Source organism: Miniopterus schreibersii (genome assembly GCF_964146895.1).
Source record: "Miniopterus schreibersii genome assembly, chromosome: 2".
In the NCBI taxonomy this organism is placed as follows: domain Eukaryota; kingdom Metazoa; phylum Chordata; class Mammalia; order Chiroptera; family Miniopteridae; genus Miniopterus; species Miniopterus schreibersii.
The window spans coordinates 56,799,075-56,819,270 of NC_138102.1; the positions used below are offsets into that span (position 1 = coordinate 56,799,075).

At 32.6% G+C, this 20,196-nt stretch overlaps 1 protein-coding gene across 1 annotated transcript in view; it reads left to right on the forward strand.

Moving 5' to 3' along the window:
- KLHL1 (kelch like family member 1) overlaps positions 1-20,196 on the forward strand; it is a 331,681-nt gene that overhangs the window by 51,850 nt on the left and 259,635 nt on the right. The window lies entirely within an intron of this gene.

Sequence of the window (20,196 nt, forward strand, 5' to 3'; positions counted from 1 at the left end):
GAAAAGAGCAGAGTATTCTGTTGAAAGTAAAACTCCTACAGAATCAGAGTTTGTAAATACAAAGCATATGCAAAACATATTTATACTTGATGCATTATATTAAGTTTGAGTTGATACAAGTTTATGCTACTTTTAAAACAAATTCTAATATTACTTGAAAAAATACATAGAAAGACATATAATTCTCATAAATCATAACTAAGAAAGTATCAATGACAATAGTTAAAATTAATACTTAGTGAAATAAGCCAGAGAGAGAAAGCAAATGCTGCATGTGTCACTTATAATGTGGAATCTTAAAAAAAGAGTCAAACTCACAGAAATAGAGTTGAAAATGGTTCCAGGAGCTAGAGGATGGGGGAAATAGGAAGAAATTGATAAAACGAGATAAACTTTCAACCATAAGATGAATGGGGTCTGAGGATCTAATGTAAACCATGGTGACTACAGCTAAAAACACTATATTTTATATTTGAAATGTATTAAGAAAGTAAAATTTAAATGTTCTCACAAAACATAAAAGATAAATATGGAAGGTGATAGATGTGTTAATTAACTAGACTTGGAGAATCCTTTCGAATGTATGTGTATATCACATCACTGCAATGTACAATTTAAATATCTTACAATTTTATTTGTCCATTACTCCTTTGAACAGCTGACAATTAAAAATAGAATGAAACAAACAACATGTAAAAGCCATCTGGAGGAAAAAAATAAAGTTAGATCTATATCTCAAAAAAATTAAAATTAATTTAAAGTTGCTTGATTTTCATATGATAAGTGGGTATCTGCACATACACTGGACTGATCTTTAGGAAAACAAACCAAAGCATTTTTATTTACATTAAAAATAGCCTTTGGAGATAACAGAGTATTTAACCCTATCACCCACTTTCCCATAAAGGTAGGTAGGTAGTGTTATCAATGTGTCTGAGGTGGTCTGAATGTTCCAGAAAGTTGGTGGATCTGCACTAGTCCTTGTGCAGGCTCTCAGTGTTTCTGGAGTCTTCTTTCTTACTAGACTTCAATTGTATTTCTTTCCCTTTCTTCTGCACCTTATTCTAGTTTTGAGTAAAATTTGCTGCACTGGTTGGACATGTTACCTGAGGATGACAATGGCTATGGTGGAAGTAATGATGGAGAATGGCAGCTCTCACTGGCTCTAATGACAATTCTGGATCCACAGTTCTTGGAAAGTCCTACTATTTTCATATTTCTTTCCAAGAGCAGTGGTGTCTACAGCCTCACCAAGACTTTTTGTGTAGGAGTCCATCATCTTTGGTCCTTGCCTTAGCACTGCGTGTTTGTTTGTTTTTTTCCCATCCCTTAGGAAGGAATTTCATTTGAATGATCTGCCCATATTTGGACCACAGCATGGGCTGCTAGTGATCTGAATGGCAGCTTATCCTTCATTCCTCACAAGCTCCCCAGACAGGCTTAATGTCCCTGGGCAACTATTTAGTGTAAATTAAAATAAAAGTAATATAAGAATAGGAGAAATGATAGTTACCAAGTGCTTTGAAAATTAAATGTCAATGTATTACATAGGATAAACACTGAATAGAGGGTGCCTTTTACATATTACTATTTTCTATCTAAAGTATAATATGAAAATGCTTGGACATGTTTTCTCAGGTTTCATTAGTGTGCTTTTTATATGGGTTTTGAATACTTGTTCTGTCACTGTTTGGATGATTATGCCAGGACAGCTTTATCCAACTGAGCCAGATTATAGACTCCCTCTTAAGAAATCTAGACTGTGACAACCATGAGGGCAGAGACTGTTTTCTTTCTTTCTTTTTTTAAAAATATATCTTTATTGATTTCAGAGAGAGGAAAGGAGAGGGGGAGAGAGAGAAACATCAATGAGGAGAGAATCATTGATCGGCTGCCTCCTGCATGCCCTCGACTGGGAATCGAGCCGGCAACCTGGGTATTTGCCCTGACCAGGAACTGAACCACGATCTCCTAGATCCTAGGTTAACACTCAACTGCTGAGCCATGCCAGCGGTGATTTTGTTTTCTTAATTCTAATCTTCAATGCCCTGTTGAGTGCCTAGAAAATGCTTGTTAATATTATTTTATAATTTAAAAACAAAACTAAAAACTATGCTTTTGAAATCACAAAGAAAATATGAATCTGAACAAGGGAAAATGTAGGTAGATAGATTAGTATGTTTTTAAAAAAAATTTTTTTATTTATTTTAGAAAGAGAGGAAGGGGGGAGGAAGAGAGAGAGAGAGAAACATCAATTTGTTGTTCCACTTATTTATGCATTTATTGGTGGATTCTAGTATGTGTCTTGACCTGAGATTGAACCTGCAACCTTGGCATATCTGGAGAATGATGTAGTCTACTAAACTTCCCAGGCAGGGTTAGGTTAGTATGATTTTATTAAATTTATGGTGGTGACATTGGTTAATATAATTATATAGGTTTCAAGTGTACAATTATAAAATACATCATCTGTATATTGAGTTGTGTGTTTACTACAAAGTCAAATATCCTTCCTTCTCCATGTATTTGATCCCCTATCCCCTCTACTACTCCACCACATCATTTCTTCCTTCTACCAGACTGTCTTCTGTGTTTATCAGGTGGTTTTTGTGTTTTTTTGTCTTGTTTGTTCATTTGTTGCTTTCTGTTTTATGATCAATGCAATATACCACTTTAGCAAAGTAAAGAATAAAAATATGTGATTATAGCGATAGATGCAGAAAAAGCATTTGACAAGATATTTACTAAGTCAGTAACCTGCAGTTAAATTATCAATTTTTTTCATCATGCCTCTGTTTTTTATTCTATTTAAATCTTGTCTTCTATAAATCAATATCCTCACGTTTCAGACATAATTCCTGGCACATAATTGGTGCCCAACAAAGGCCTGTTAACTTGCTTCATAAAGATTCTTTTTTAGGTAAATCTCCCATTGTCAGGTGATTTGGACTGAACAAATTAGTAATTTTGCCCTTACTTAATTTGAGTCTAAATGTGCTTCAATTTTCTACCACCTCTTGAGAACTCAAAGCTTGAGTGTAAATTCACAGTGCAGGCAGTAAAGAGCACAGCTGGTAAACCACAGGGCAAATTTGCAAACCCTTGTGTTGCTTGATTTAGTTCAGTTAATTACTGTTTATTTTGAATAATTATGCTATAGTCTGTAGTTTAAAAAACATTTTTGTCTGAGCAAATTGATAGAAATATTTATCAGTGTCTTTAGTTAATCCTTTAATTTCCCCTAGAAAATCACTGTGGAATGCAAAATTTAGCTCACTATTCTCCATAATAAGAGTTGATTTATGCTTAGCCTTCTCTTTTAAATATTTTTTGCTTTATCTTGGTTTTGATGAAGCAGTGCATGTTAGTGGTAAACCTGGGAATTCTGACTACCATCTGTCTGATCCACCTGCTAAACCCTTACGTCAACTGATACTCAGGTGTCATTGAACAAAGGCGCAGGCTTCTGGCATCAAAGTCAATCTGAAAAAGTTCTGGTTATAATAAGTTTATAACACTCCCCTTTGCACAGTTTATTTTCCCCAAAACACATAGATTTAAATATAAAATCCAAATAAAAATGTTATATTTCCTAAAGTATCCCAACCTTCTTAAAAAATATATTTTAAACAGTAATTGATGCTACAAGGTGTATTTCTTTCTCAGTGTTAATGAAGAGTGATTTTTTTAAAAAAGGCTGTTTTTTTCACTTTGTAGTGTATACAGATGTCAAACTACAATGTTGTACACTCAAAACTTATATAATGTCACATACCAACTTTACCTCAATAAAAAGTAAAATAATAAAAAAAAAGAATAGCTGCTTTCTTGATACCAATTGTGGTAAGAACAGGCAAGCACTTCAGCATTCAACCTTTCACTCTTAACTGCTTCCCACATCTTCTCAATCGATAGCCTCTCCCTAAAATGGCTCAAGGTGTAGGAAGCATTGGCTAGCATGCCACAGTCTAGAGAGATTTGACCATGAAGCTAGAGATGGGAATGTCCTAGGCCATCTCTTATAAACAAGATGCTTGGCCTGAATCATACAAACATATAAACTCCTGCATTTAAAAAAAAAGTATAACAAAATTTTAGGAACTTGAGTAGTATTAAATTTTTCCTTGACCAATATCTGCAGCCTTAGGAAATATAATAATTTTTCTATAAACACAAAGGAACCCTGAATTCAGGTATCATTGTTCCTTGATAGCTCTGGTCTTGTAGTCAATAAATAGCATTAGAGTATCAGGTCAGCATCAGGCCACCCTCTCCATCTTTCTAAACCATGGTTTATTTTTCTAAATGTACTTTGCTAACTGCAAAAAAATAACAGCTGTGCTTAAGGTGTTTAATAATACCTATATTGCTAATATATAAATCTCTTAAAGTTAAGAAACATCTTGTGCTCTGTTGGTCACAGAAAATCCTGTCTCAGGCTTTAGATATGTTTTCAAATGATAGTAAGTGAGTTAATAATTTTAAAGAAATGTCAGAAGAGAGGCAACAAACAATGTAGCAATCAATATTTATTTCCCCTTCCTTTCCTCATTGCCTCTCATAAAATATTGGTGTTAATAAGAGAGATATTCAGATTGAAGAACTGATGTGGGGAGAATTGAAGTTGGGTCAGGAATTGAAAACTGAGCAAGTGAGCAGACAGGGCTCCAAGCCAATTTGTGATATGTTTTAGAACAAAAGAAGCACACAGAATCAACAATTTTTATTTATTTTGTGCCAGCTCTATTTGGGAATAAAAATTATGAACTACTTTTTTCTTCTCCCTTTGCATACAGGCACATTCAAAAAAATATTCAGAGATTCAGAGACATCAATGACACCATAGATTTGATAATTTTGAGGTCAGAATTCCAAGAGATGTAAACAGGAATCAAGTAACTAGCAACTTTATTCAAAATAGTCAAAATCTGGAAATAATCCAATAAGAAAATGAATACTTTTTAAAAATTATAATATATTTATACAATAGAATACTATTAGGAAAAATTTTCTTTAAAAAAATGAACCTCAAAAATGTCAAGCAAAAGGAGCTAGACACAAAGGAGTACAAACTTGATGATCTTGTTCATATGAAGTCCTATAAAGAACCAGAGGTATCTATGATTATACAAATGAAATCGGTCTTATTTCGATCAAGGGGTTCAATAGGAATTTGACTGCTAAAGTGTAAAATGAAACTTTCTGTGAGATGGAAATAAAATATGATTAAGTTGGAATGGTGGTTTCACACATATACACATTAGTTAAAATTGGACAAACTGTACACTTAGTATGTGGTGCCTTTTATTGAACTGAAATTAGACCTCAAAATTAATTGCAAGAAAGTAAGTAATTAGAGGAGTTGAAGAGCTGAAAACTCCAGGTAACAATGTCAAGGAAACAATTTTTAAGAGTCAGTTTCTCCCACCTAGCTTTAGCACCCAAGACTGTGGGTGCTACCAATGGCAGGTGGCCAAGTTAGTTATTTATTATATTTATTCATTTATTCAAGATATTTTTATTCTACTAGACAGTGTCTTAAGCATTACACATACAACGTAGGCAATTGTCATTTACCTTGTGAACTTTACAGTTAAGTAAATATATCGATTAAACAATTGAAATATGAAACATTACAACCATGGCAAGGACTTTCACAACAGATGTGTGGACAAAGACTGAGTAGCAGCTTCTGAATGACAACTTGTAACATCCCTGTACATATTAATTAATGTGAAACTCTCTATGGCATTCCCATGTGTTTAATATACACCTCTGAATATTAGATTCAAAAAATTTACATATGACAAAACTATCTCACATTACCCTCAACTTTCCAAATCTCGTGAGATAAACACACAGCATCTTTCTTCTTTTTTAAAATGCGTTTTTTATTAATTTTTAAAGAGGAAAGTAGAGGATAGACAGATAGAAATATCCGTGAGAGAGAAACATCATTGATTGGCTGCCTCCTGCGTGCCCCTGTGGAAGATCAAGCAGAAACCCAGGCATGTGCTCTGACTGGGAATTGAACCATGACCTCTTGGTTCCTAGATCAATGCTCAGCCACTTAGCCATACAGTCTGTGCAGCAAGCATCTTTCTTGGTTTCTCAGTTCTTACTTATATTTCAGCACTGCACACATTTTTTTACAAAACATTTCTATGTTTTTTACTGATATACTTCCAACAGACAGTAAACTTTAGGGCAAGTACTTCTTATTCATCTTTTTTATTAAAGAAAACTAGCAAATTATTTGGTGCCAGTTGGTCAAGGTAAATATTGTTATTTCATTCATTCTCTTTTTATGCTGGTTAATTAGTCTTTATGAATAATTATTGCTTTGTTTAGTCTGTCTCTATGTCCTTTAATTAGTCCTCTAACTAAAGCTTAGAAAAATATGATATTGGAATATAGAAAACATTTGTATCTCTCAAGGGCCTTCTGTATATTACCTACAACAGTCTAAAGAGAAATGATCAGTGATGGATGTGGATGCTTATAGTTGTAAGTAAAGGCTTGGAATCACTGATGAACTAAAACTGAGTTGTGTTCAGAGGGAACTGATTTGTCATTAAGAAAGGGCAGAACTTCCCTGGCTGGTTTAGCTCAGCAGTTAGAGCATCGGCCAGGGGACTGAAGCGTCCCAGGTTCCATTCCCAGTGAAGGGCACATACCTGGGTTGCAGGTTCAATCACCAGGGTTCATGCAGGAGACAACCAATCAATATGTCGATACCCCCTACCCCCTTCACTTCCACTCTGTAAAAATCAATGGGAAAAATATCCTTGGGTGAGGATTTAAAAAAAAAGAAAGGTCAGAACCTGTGGCTAAATTAACAGTAGTAAGTATCACCAGGAAACAGCCCCGATGTGATGTGATCGGGAGAGCTAACATAAAACAGGGCCTTTAAAAGAGAAAATTATATTCTTTATTCATTTAAGATAAAAAAGAACAAGGAAGATATCATATACCTTTGAACAGAGGAAAAATGGATAACTGAAAAGGCAAATTCATATAATTTTTAAATTTTAAATTAATTCATTATTTTTTCTAACAAACCTTAAAGGTGTTCATGTAACTATAATCTTGTTACACAAATATGAATTGGGATGGAATTACTGAAACCAATAAGAACAGTATGCTTGTCCTCAAAGACAAGTCTAAAACATTAAAAAAGTAGACTAAACAAATAAAATTTATGATAAAACAAGCATAGATACTATATTCACTTATACATTAATTTATTTATACTCAAAGTAATGAGTATCTGTTTTTGTCTTGCACTGACTAAAGTGAACCTTTGCAGTTATGCTTAAACAAAATAGAAGGAAAATAAGTTGCATGTCTTTATTGAGAAGTTTTGATGTAGATTTCTTGTTCAATATATGTATGCACCCTAAATAATTTACTTGGGTTGCATGTAATACAAATATGTATAGAAAACACACATTTTACTTTTACATCTAAATCATTCAAATGGTTTATACTGGTAAAGTCTGATGGTTAAATCTTAAATTTAAAATGTTCGTGTTTACCTCAAAATTTCTCATGCGTTAAGATGAGAAAATAGTTCTCATGAGATAAATAGTTCTATATGGATTTTCTGCTGTCTCTCCAATTTATCATGTTTGAAGAACTGATTTGGAATCAGATACTCCTTCAACTTAAAATGAAAAACATAAACAAGTACACGAGCAGAAACAAAAACCAGGACAGCAAGGATTTGGGGATGCAAAACCTCAAAGCAGAGAGAAGGGAACTGAGATAAGCCTTACATCTGTGGCTACTTTTTACCCTCAAATCCTTTGCCAATTCACAGGACAAGATATGGACACTATGCAAAATGCCATGAACTGGGGGTTGTTGCATCCTCACTATGAAGAGAAAAATTGACTTTAAGTCTACTAAGCCAGCCCAGATCATGTCCCTGGGTAAAAGAAAAACACAGGGGAGTGAGCCTGACATTCTGCCCACATCTCTGTCCCTTAAGACAATTGCTTATTAATATGCTGCTCAGGTATAAGAAGTGACCCCAATAAACCAAACAAAATGGCCACTAGGTCAAAAACTGAATAGAAATGTAAGAAATCAGTTGTTACTGGCCAGACAAAAGTTTCAGTTCAGAGCTGCCAAGAAGGAGGGGCTAAAGAAAACAGCCAGGTTTCTTGCCGTGACCCCTGAGTGGGCTATAGTCCAAGAACAAGCGCAAACTAGGATTTTACTTTCCTCACTTGTCAAAGGGTAATCTGTCCATGCCTTATCTTCTTTCTGTTTGTTTGTTTGTTTTGTTTTGTTTTTATTGATTTATTTTTTAGAGATAGAGGAAGGGAGAGGGAAAGAGAAAGGAACATCTATGAGAGAGAAACATCATTGATGGGCTGCCTCTTGCATCCCCCCTACTGGGGATTGAGCCAGAAACCCAAGCATGTGCTCTGATAGGGAATCAAACCCTGACCTCTTGGTTCTTGGGTCAACATTCAACCACTGAGCAACACTGACCAGGCCATACTTCATCTTACCAAAAGAAATTTAATATTCTCAGAGGAAGATAATATCATCAAGAATATCTGCAATTTTTTATATACATTATCTGGTCTTGAATAAAAAGTACCAGGCTTAACAAAAACAGAATTAAATGACCAAAATCAAACACTTCCCTGCCTAAAAAATTTAACTAATGGGCAGGTATATTTAAATTAATGAATGAGTTTAGTAAGATTGCTGGATGAAAGATCACTATGGAAAGTTACTTTAACATCTCTAAATTAGAATAAATCATCAAAAATGAAATGTGTAGAATACAATTTTTATAAGAACTTAAAAATTTAATCAAATTATAAGTAATAAATCTAATAAAAGAAGTACAATAATTCTATGCAGAAAACTACAAATATTACCAAGATAAATTAAAACACTGCATGAGTGGGCAGATAGACCATATTTGGGAATCAAAAGAGTCAGTGTTGTAAAGATGTCAATTTTTTCCAAATTATGTATAGATTAAATTATATCCCAATTGAAATTCCATCTTTTTCATGAAAGCTGTTAAGGTAATTTTATAATTTTATGGAATTTTTAAAGATCAAAAACAGTTTAAAAAATCTTAGAGAGTTACTCTACAAAATATCAAAGCTTATTAAAAAGCTATAAGAAATTGAACATTGTGTTATTGATGCTAGGATAGATGATTAATTAATTGAAATAGAAACAGAACTACACATACCTGGTATATGACAAAGTTGTCACTGCAATACAGTGGGGAAATATATACAAATCAGCAGTTATAAAAATAGTCACAAGGTTGTAAAGTACAGTATAGAGAATATAATCAACAATTTTATAATAACTATGTATGTGTATGGTGTCAGATGGGTACTAGACTTATGGGGTAATCACTTCATAATTTATACAGATGTCTAATCACTATGTTGTACACCTGAAACTAATATAATATTGTATGTCAACTGTAAATGAAAATTATTTTTAAAATAATTAAAATAAATAAATAAAAATAAAATAAACAACACTGGGTCAGTTGTGTATCCTTAAAAAAAATTAAAATATTGATACTTGTTAGGGGAAAGCCTCAAAAGCCTAAATTCAGGATTGATTTTAATCCTGAATTTCATTTTATGATTGAAATTCATAAGAGTTGTGATAGGAGAAACTTTCATACACAAGCAAAGCAGCTGCTCTCAGTGGTGACCTACCGAGAAGAGATCCACCCCCTTCCCGGGACAGGGTCTCTTTTTTATAAGGAGTTAATAGTAAAACCATACGATGGGTAATCACATAGGCCACCAGAAAGAACAATGCATTTCTAAGTTAACAGATAGCATTAGGCAGTTATCCACACTCTAAACATTCAATAACCTCCTTCCTGGGCTCTGATATTTATCTTTGGGTAGCATTTAGGCTTTCTAGGTAGTCAGCTAAATCTAAGGCTACAAAGGATTAAATAATCACAGCAGGTTTAACACAGAAAGTCCAACATTTTCCAGATGTCTTTACTGCTAGAGACATATCAAATCTCTGAATGAGTTCCCTACAATACTTTTTCATACTATATATAAAATCAGTTATAGATTTGTCATAGACAATATGTAAAGGATAGAACAATAAAACATCTAGAAAAAGTGTGTGAAAAATTATTCACACATTGTGATAAGCAAAGATTACTTAAATATGATTCACGAAATAGAAAGATTGATAGATTGGACTTTATTGAAATTTAAAACTTTTTTTCATCAGTCCACACCATTCGACCATGAAAATGCAAATGTTTGTAATATATACTTTCAAAAAATGAACTTTTTATCTATAATATATAAAGAACTTCTATAGTCAAAGAAAATGCAAAGAAGCAACAGTTTTAAAATCGCATACTTGAACAGGCTACTTTACAAAAACACACTCAAATGGCAACTGATAGAATGCAAATTCAAAACAATGAAATATAACTAATTTCCCATCAGAATGGTTCAATTTTTTAAAAAGAAAAGAATAGTCAATATCTAGCATTTTCAAAGATGCAGTGCAATTACTAGTGTGAGTGTAAATTATTGAACTACCACAGAAAGCTGTTTGGCAATATATACTAAATACGAACACACAAACTTTATGAACTGCCAATTCTACTCCTAAATATTCACACCCTCAAAATGATTACATATGTGAATCCAAGCCTATGTAAATAAAGCTCATAACAATATTATTTGTAATAACTCAAACTGGAAAAGACCAAATATCCATCAACAATAGAAGGGATAAAATATTTATACACTGGACTACTTTAAAATAATAAAAAATGAACTACCACTATATGCAAGAGGGGAATCACACAGATATAACTTGGAGAAAAATGCAGACACAAAATAGTACATACTGGACACTGATATCAAATTAAAGTTCAAAACAAACAAGGGTTTATTTAATTTATAAAAAATATATTTTATCAGTTAAAATTGTACTCTGATATGTAAGCTACTTTTCAAGATATGCTTATTCTACAAAAAATAATAAATAATAATAAATTTTAAAAATAGAGATGATAATGCCTTTCTCATTACATTCTCACAGGAAGTAAATGAGGTAGTGTGTAGAGTACTAGCACAGTTTGCAGCATAGAGTAAATAAATGTCAACGAAAGCTCTCTCTCAACTCTTTTTTTAAAAATTTTATCTTTATTGTTGGAAATATTAAAGATGTCCCCCTTTTTCCCCCCATTGATCCCCTCCACCCTGCATGCACCCCACTCCCAGGCCTTCCCCATAACAATGTCTGTGTCCATGCCTTATACATATATGCATATAAGTTCTTTGGTTAATCTCTCCCCACCCACTCCTCCCCACCCAGCTTCCCTCTGAGATCCCTCAGTCTGTTCCATGCTTCTATGCATCTGGATCTATGTTGTTCATCAGTTTATTTTGTTTATTACATTCCACATGTGGTACTTGTCTTTCTCTGACTGGCTTATTTCACTAAGCATAATACTAAAGGGATCAATCCAACAAGAGGATATAACCCTGACACACATATATGCACCCAATATAGGAGCACCTAAATTCATAAAAAAACTTCTAGAGGACTTTAAGGGAGAGTTCAACAGCAAGATAATCATATGAAGGGACTTTAATACCCCACTGATTTCACTGGATAGGTCTTCCAGACAAAAATCAAGAAGGAAACAGTGACCCTAAATGGCAACCTCAATCAGATGGATTTAATTGACATTTACAGAACTGTCCACCCCAAAGCTGCAGAATATACATTCTTCTCAAATGCACATCAGTAGATGAGTGGATAAAAAAGCTGTGGTACATTTACACCATGGAATACTATGCAGCTGTAAAAAATAAAAAGGATCACTTATTCTTTCTCAACACTGCTTCTTTTCCCAGGTATCCTATATTTTAGAATAGAAACCTTGCAGTCATCTTTACTCAGGAACCTTGCAGTCCCTTTCTTTTGTTTTCTATACTAAATAACTTATTAAACCCTTTTGTCTCTCAAGTATGACTCCACTCTTTTTTCCTTCTTTTCTCCATTATTTCTGTTTTAGGTAGACTTTAACAAAAGTATCATAACAAAAGTATGCCCTTGACAAAATTCTCTGAATTAAACTTTTAAAAACATATCTTATTTTCACTTCTTCACAAAAGATTCAATGTCTCCCACTGCATATACCATAAAGAATAAAATTCTTAATGCTGCATAGAATGTTTTCCCAAATATGACACTCATCTATCCCTCACATCTTCTGTTATCCACTAGATATTTAAGGCTCCACCATACTAAGTGTTACACTTTCTGGAAAAGTTTTGTAGTTAATTATCTCTATGTTTTATTCATAGAACCCAAAATACTTTTTATCTTTTTGATTTCAGATGATACATCTTGAAATTCTATATTTTTCCTCAAGATTACAGTCAAAGTTTATCATTTACATGTAGCTTTTCTATCTTCTCAATTTAAGTCTATTCTTTGTTATTCATCTTTGTTTAGTATATTTGTTGCAATAATCATTTTCTGTCTTGTATTTGTTCCTGTTAACTGTGTACTTATGTTTTTCCAACTCAACCATATTTTTTGAAGATCAAGCAAAATGTGTAATTCATTCATTTCTCTATTTTCAAGAATAGTACTTAGCAGGCAGATTGATTCCTCTCCCACTCCCAATGACTTTCAACTGAATTTAATATATGTTCATGGGAAAGAGAGAAGGGACCTGATTTAGAGGAAATAAATAAAAAAATCCAAGTTAGATTTTGTTTTCTTTTTTAAAGTAAAAAAACATGTTTTTACATTTTTAATAAATCTTTTAATATTACAAAATATTGGCACATGAAATTAGTTATTCAAAATATATTACAGAGTAACTTTTGTTAAAATATGCTATGATATGTCTAGAACTTTTACCATTTTTATTAATTTTATTAAATTTAAATTTTAAGTAATGGCTTTATATATGGGAAGACCAGTTTAATGGTAACTTCTAAATTTGGAAGATAAAAAAAAAATATATATATATATATATATATTTTACAATTTAGCTACCATCACAGAAGATGTCTCTTCCTTTAGAATATAGCTACTCAAAACACTCCTCACAATACTGGAGAAGTATGGGAAATAACAAATGGTCTTCAGAATTGTACCTTACCTTTCTCACCAGTTCCCATAAGGCAAGACTATTGATTTTTGGTCTTTATGTTTTATGGTTTAAGAGGTAATTTGTAGTTTCAAATGTGTGATACTTAAACTACTTTAAAAATATACATAACTCATATTTTATTATTGCTTCATTAACTTTGAATTCCACCCTTGACTAAGCACTTTTCCTTGTGCATCAGAATTTTTGCTACTTATTGGTAATCTGGATTCTAGTATAAACTGAATTGAAATTCAGTGTCCCATACAGCTGCTAAGAAAGGAGAGGTCAATTATAAATAGTATGAAATCTACTTGTCTGAAATATTGGAAATATTTGTCATATAGAAAAATAAATATTAATGTAAAAATATTTAATTGAGCTTGACAAATCAAAATAAGTCTCTACAAAACCAAAATGGAAAAAAAATACCTTATTTTTATTTTTCTAAATTTGGACTTTTATTTTGGAGCCCACAAAAAAACAGTGGTAAATTTCCTTAGGAATTTGCCACACCTCTGAAAAGTTAGTAGAACAAATTAGCCAGACATGCCATAATGTCAGCAAGGACAGAGAGAATCATAAAGCTCATGTAGAAAGAACCCCTAAAAATAATGAAGTATCCACTCATCCAGTCCAATAAACCCTTGGACAATACCTTTATGATGTGTCCCAGCCCCATACATTTAAACAGTTCAATTAATGTGTAACTTACTACCTCATTTAGACAATGTCATTGTTGAAGTTTCTTCCTTGCATTGAGTTAAATTTGATTCATGGAATGTCTGCATAAAATGCTTGCCTTTTAACAGGAAATATCTGTGTTCTGTCCGGTGAATTCCAAGTATCTGCTGCATTGGTTTTCCTGAATAAATGGTAATGGCTAAGAACACTGCCTAGAAAGAACTTTAGGAAAACACTAAGATTTTCTGTAATCAAAAATATAACCTAATGAGCTGAAGGCAACAATAAAGAATGCAACCATGCCCTGGCCGGTGAAGCTCAGTTGGTTAGGCATCATCCAGTGTGCCGAAGGGTTGCCAGTTCGATTCCCAGTCAGGGCACATGCCCAGGTTGGACTCAATCCCCAGTTGGGAGCATGCAAGAGGCAGCCAATAGATGTTTCCCTCTCACATAGCTGTTTCTCTTTTTCCCTTCCTCGCTTTCTAAAAATCAACTTAAAAAAGAAAGAAAAAACAATGTGACTATCTGTTATTCATTTTCATTCGCTATATAGGGGCAGAAAAAGAAATGTCTTCAAATGGTCGTCTTACGAGATTTTGGTTTTAGGAAAAGCACAGCATTGCTAACCATGATTAAATAAAATGCTATGAAATGTCTACTTGATAGATTTCTGCAACATTAAGAAAAAAAATTATAAGGCTTCACATTTTTATATGAAAAAATATATTATTATTTTATAGAGCACCCTAACTCTCCACCGCACACAACTATTTTTGTGGAAATCTGTGACCTAGACATGTCCAATGTCTCTCCTAGTGACATATGTTATATTTCAACTAAACTTGGCTTGGGAATATGATTTATAATTACCAGTTTTGATTTCTATTTATAACTCTATTCCAAGTATTATGTTTGAAAAATATTTATCTGTTAGAGCTAGCTATGGAAATGTGAGACTCATTTTCCTAGGGATAATAGTTATTAGGACAATAACTATTGCATATAAAATACTTTCAAAATATTATAAGGCCATTTTGAAACACACAGATGTTGATGATAAATACTATGTTGAAGATTACCTGTTGTGAATTTGTTCTCATAAAAAATGACATATTTAGGGCTTGATAGTTGACTACCAGAATACTATTTGCCTTTTAATATGATTAAAATATTTTCAATATTACACAGGCAGGAGAAGTGGAAGTTTACATTAAATAATTAAACAGATATAAAAAATAAATCAGTAATTCAAATCAGTGTATGTAACTGTCCATATTAAACCTTATTTTATCTGAGTCTTAGAATACCAGTTATGGCACATAAAAGGGAATTACCCTTGTCCTTCAGGGAATTTCTGAAGTGCACTATATTTCAGTTCTTATGTTCTTTATAAAGAGAAAAAGTTTAAAAAAAAAAAGGAAAGCTTTCTCTTACTTCCTTTAACTGAACATATCAGAACCTCAACCTTCATTTTAATACTTTATAATCTTAAACCTTATAAAACTTTAACTCTCTAGATAAAAGTTTAATACAGAGGTATATGTTGGCTTCTAAAGAATAATTTTATGAAAAGATGTCTTAAGAAGGAAGAAGCTTCCAGTATCATATGTGAATATTTCATGTAAAACAAATCAGTTTCCATTAAACAGCTTCCTTATGATGACTTATAAAGCATCAAAAAATAACTTTCAAACCAGATGGGTTCTGTTACTAATATCGAGGTGATAAAATTGGAAGCTATTCCTTTTTCATATTTTCATCTGATCAATTCAAATGATCAATTAAAGTTAAGGCTGTAAACTGTTTACAGTTTTAAGTTTATATTTCACATTCTGGAAAAATATTTGTTAAATTGTCATTTCCAAATGCATTGTCTATTAATCTACTTTGTTCCTCATTTATTTTTCCCATTTTAATGTTTTTCAGTTTCTTATAATTTAGTTTATTGTCAGTATTAATTTTTGTCAGAAGACAACACATAGAGTTATTATGTTTAGTTAGAGGGTAAGACAAAACAAATCTGAACAATACTAAATTTGTATTTCTGACTCCGTGTTTTGAGAATACCACATCATTTATATCGGCCTCATTTCCTCATATATAAAATTGTGACAAAAATACCTCCTTTTCTCACTTTTAAGTTCGTTATGAAGTTAAAATGGGATAAGGCACTGTATATGAAAGCACATTGTAAGTCATAAAATCCTGTGTAAATAAACTATTAAAAGTTTACAAACCTTAGCATAGTGTCATTGGTATGTAATAAATTACAAATGCTTATGTTTCTGGCAATGATGATTACACTCTTCAGCAGATGGTGGGAGCACACATAAAATAGCTGCAGTTCATTTGTGAGCTGATTTAGGGGCTCATTAATGCTTTTATTAGTAATTCAACCAAGGTCAAGCAGTGCTTGCTAGAAGAACTCTGAAATCTAATAAATTGTTACCTAAGGTTTTTAAAATTGTAGGTAGAGAATTTTAAAAAAGGAAAACTATAGTTTTATCAAGAACTAATGATGTTTCCTTAACTTAAATTTAGAGACAAAAATTATAAGTGAATTAGGTTCAGTTATAGACAGAAGCATTGGTTTTGTCAGGAGCCTTTCTATGATGCATACTCACCTAAACCTTCTTGGCCTCAGTTTTCCATATTTATAAAATAGCTTTTAATATTTACTTTCTGGGGGGAAATGTTACAGAAAATATAAAATTAAATAATGAATGAGAAAGTACTTTCTAAATTATAAGTTGCTAATCAAACATTTATTATTAGAACTAAAGATATTGCATTCAATAAAACATGCCCAAGCTGTTACAAATGAATTTCACTTTAAGAGAAAATGTTCTTATACCAATAATATAGACCAATTTCAAGCAAGACAAAAGTAGATAAAATGATTTTTATAGCCATACCATTATGCCTAGCTTTATTTTCCTATATTTGCCCCTTTTTAGGTATCATTTTTAGGTTTTTAAATCTTTATAGTGGCTGCCTTGTCAAATAAAGCTGATGTAATAATATTAACCTGTAATTATTAAATAACCTCTTTGCTTACCAAAGAATATAAATTGAACTCATCAGTCTTTTATCATTCAAATACACCTAAAAGAAAATCTAAAGATAATCACAAAATTTAAACTAAACCTTAAGCTGTATTGAGAAATATACACACATTTTAGGTAGCTGTGTATTCTCAGTAACATTAAAGTTTTCGATAGATGTATAATCACACAGCATCACCTTGTGAGTTTTCAAAGGGCCTATTTCTTGTCATTTCATTCAGCTTTACTGAAACTCTAAGAAGTCTATACTTGAGTTAAATTCTTGGCAAATGTAATTTGTGCAGTAGTATCATGTTTCTTTTTCTAAAATATTCCTTGAGAAAGAATGCCAAATTGTGGGGAGATGTATGCCAGGGATAAAGACTTAAAGTCTCTCCCCCAAAAAGGAATGGAAACTTCTTGTCTCAGACTTTGAAAAGATCTCATCAATAATTAATTTGAACATTTCCATTATGCTGTAAGGTAAATAAGGTCCAGTGATACAAAGGGCTATGTCCAAGGTTTGAAAACTGACCACTGAGAGTACCAAGACTGACCCCAGTTTAGATTTGAGGCATTTTTCATGCTACCGTTGAATATTGTTCTACTTGTGCCTGGAAATTTAGAAGCAGCCAGAGAAGTAGGATATAGTTATAAACATTCACAGAAGGAGAAAAGTTACATTTTAAAGTTAAGAATTTAGTTTTGTTTTCAATATGATATTTCAATTCATATGTTTAGTTATATTTTTAAAGCAGTGAGCTCAGAATTTGTTTTGCTAGATTGAAATCACTAAAACGTGACATGCAGACTACTGCCTGGAAGTTAGAACATGTTTCCTGTTCAATAAGATCATAGTTTAAATACTTAGTGAATGAATTCCACATATTATTATTAAGAAACAGTGAATGGTTGAAGTAATGTGTCTCTAAAGACACATACATTCTGCTATATGGGGCCAAACGTTCCTATATAAATACATATATCTATGTATAGATCTATATTATACTAATTTCCTTTTTAAGCTAATTTGAGTTTTGAGGGAATTTGTGCACAATTAACTAATTTTCCAGATTGAAATATAATCACCAATCTCTAAAGTTAATCAAAAGTTTGTGATATTTTTTCCCCCCTTTAAAATCAGAACGATAGCCCTAGCCAGTTTGCGTCAGTGGTTAGAGCATTGGCCCTCTGACTGAAGGGTCCTGGGTTTGATTCCAGCCAAGGGCATGAACCTCTGCGGCAGGCTCCATCCCAGCCCGTCCTGGCAGGTGCTGGAGGCAACCAATCGATGTGTCCCTCTCATATTGATGTTTCCCTTACTTTCTCTCCCTTCCACTCTCTCTGAAAAGCAATGGAAAAAATATCCTCAGGTGAGGATTTAAAAAAATGGTAAAACTAAGTTTTAATTTTTTAACGTTTTACATGTATGATGCTGCGTTTTTATGAATAGATTTAGTGTTGCATGAACATTTCAGACCATGACCTTTTCCTGTATTCTGTGCTGGTCAGTCCAGATCAATACTATAGTATATGTATTAAGACAGTTAAATTACAGGCTTCATAAGAGAATAAGCATTTCATTGACTGCACTAGTCATAATCTCTAATGCAGGATAAGTATTTGTTGAATGAGTTTATTAAAAGCAGTCAATGTAACCTAAGTTTGTAACTATGAAAGGGAGATATAATGTAAAAAATTCGTAGAAGAACAATCACCTTAATGCTTTGGATGAGGGAAGATGAAGAGAATCCAGAATCTGCAGCTTCAGTGCTCAGTGTGCTAAGGTGTGAAAACATGGGATGTGAAATCAGAGGAACCTGGGTGCAAGTGTACAATCTATCACTCTGTGAGACACTAGGGTATTACTTATTTCCTCTGAGAGGTATGGGAACAGTTATCCTTAATTTTCTGAGGCTGTGCAAGGCTTAAATGTGATAATATAAAACACCATCACAAAGTCTGCCACTATGATCTTGCTCACTACATTTGAAAGTGTGGTTGAGTAAAAGAGATGAATCAGTTTCTGGCATAGAGTTTAAATTTGATTTAAAGTTTTGACAAAGCTCTTAATCTGCAAATGAAACAATAGCACTTGCCCTTATGAAAGAGTGGAAGTAGGGCAACGTTCTCTGACTTAAAAGAACTAGTGTGTAACATCTGATTTTGGCAGAAAAGAAGACATATTCTGGAAATATCCATTATTTATTTAGAAAAAAAATCCTTTAAACTAGACATGTATTTATTAGTGTTATTATTAATATTTCAAACACTTAAACATATATTGTACCAGTCAACTTTAGAAGTCTAAAGGGGATTTGTTGTATTTTTTGTCTTTTTTTTTTTTTTTAATGGAATTCAAATTGTAATATTTAATTATTAGCCCTTTTTTCCCATTCTACTATTTGCCAAGTGTATATATGACACGCATCTATGTATTGCCAATTCCTTGCAGTTTATCTATTGTAAGGTAAATATTCCATAAATGTGTCATAAATTTATAATAGGTTTTTTAAGAACATTAGAGGAGTCCTGGCCAGTGTTGTTCAGTAGGTGGGGTGTTGTTCCAAGCACCAAAATGTTGCCAGTTCAATTCTCGTCCAGGGCAATCCTTGATTTTGGGTTTGATCCCTGGTAGGGGGCATGCAGGAGGCAGCAATTGAAGTTGATGTTTTGCTCTCACATCAATGTTTCTCTTTCTCCCTCTCTCTTCTTCTCTTTCTAAAAATCAATTTAAAATTTTTTTAAAAGAACATAACCGGGAAAAATCTATTTTTAGAATATACTTGATAAAAGATTAGAAAAATGCTTGCAATTGAGGAATTGAGCTAAAAAAAATAAGGATTAAAAATCAAGATAAAGCATAAAAGGGCATTTGTATGCTTAATTTATTGGATTTATCATAGATTATTTTGCTTCTGATTGTAATATGTGTTACTTAATGATTTTAGAAAATAACCTATTTTTTCCCTCAAAAAGATCACATTAGAGAAAAAACTCATAGCCTTTTATATGAATCAAGACTGAGTTGAGGGTTAACTTGAGTGTTATAGGTTCAAATAGTTTGTGCTATGTGTGTATAAAAATCTTTAAGATGACTTCAAAAATGAGTTACTGTACATAATGCCCATGAGAGTTCAGTGTTGCAGTTTTCTTTTTATATCAACAACATTTGGTCACAGAAGATTAAATGACTTTCCCAAGGTTGCTCTATGAGTCCTAATCAAAACTGGAAATAGAGCCCAGGAGTCCAATTCATTTCAATGACTCCTGGATACTGGCTGTTTATAAACTGACAGATTGATTATGTTGTCT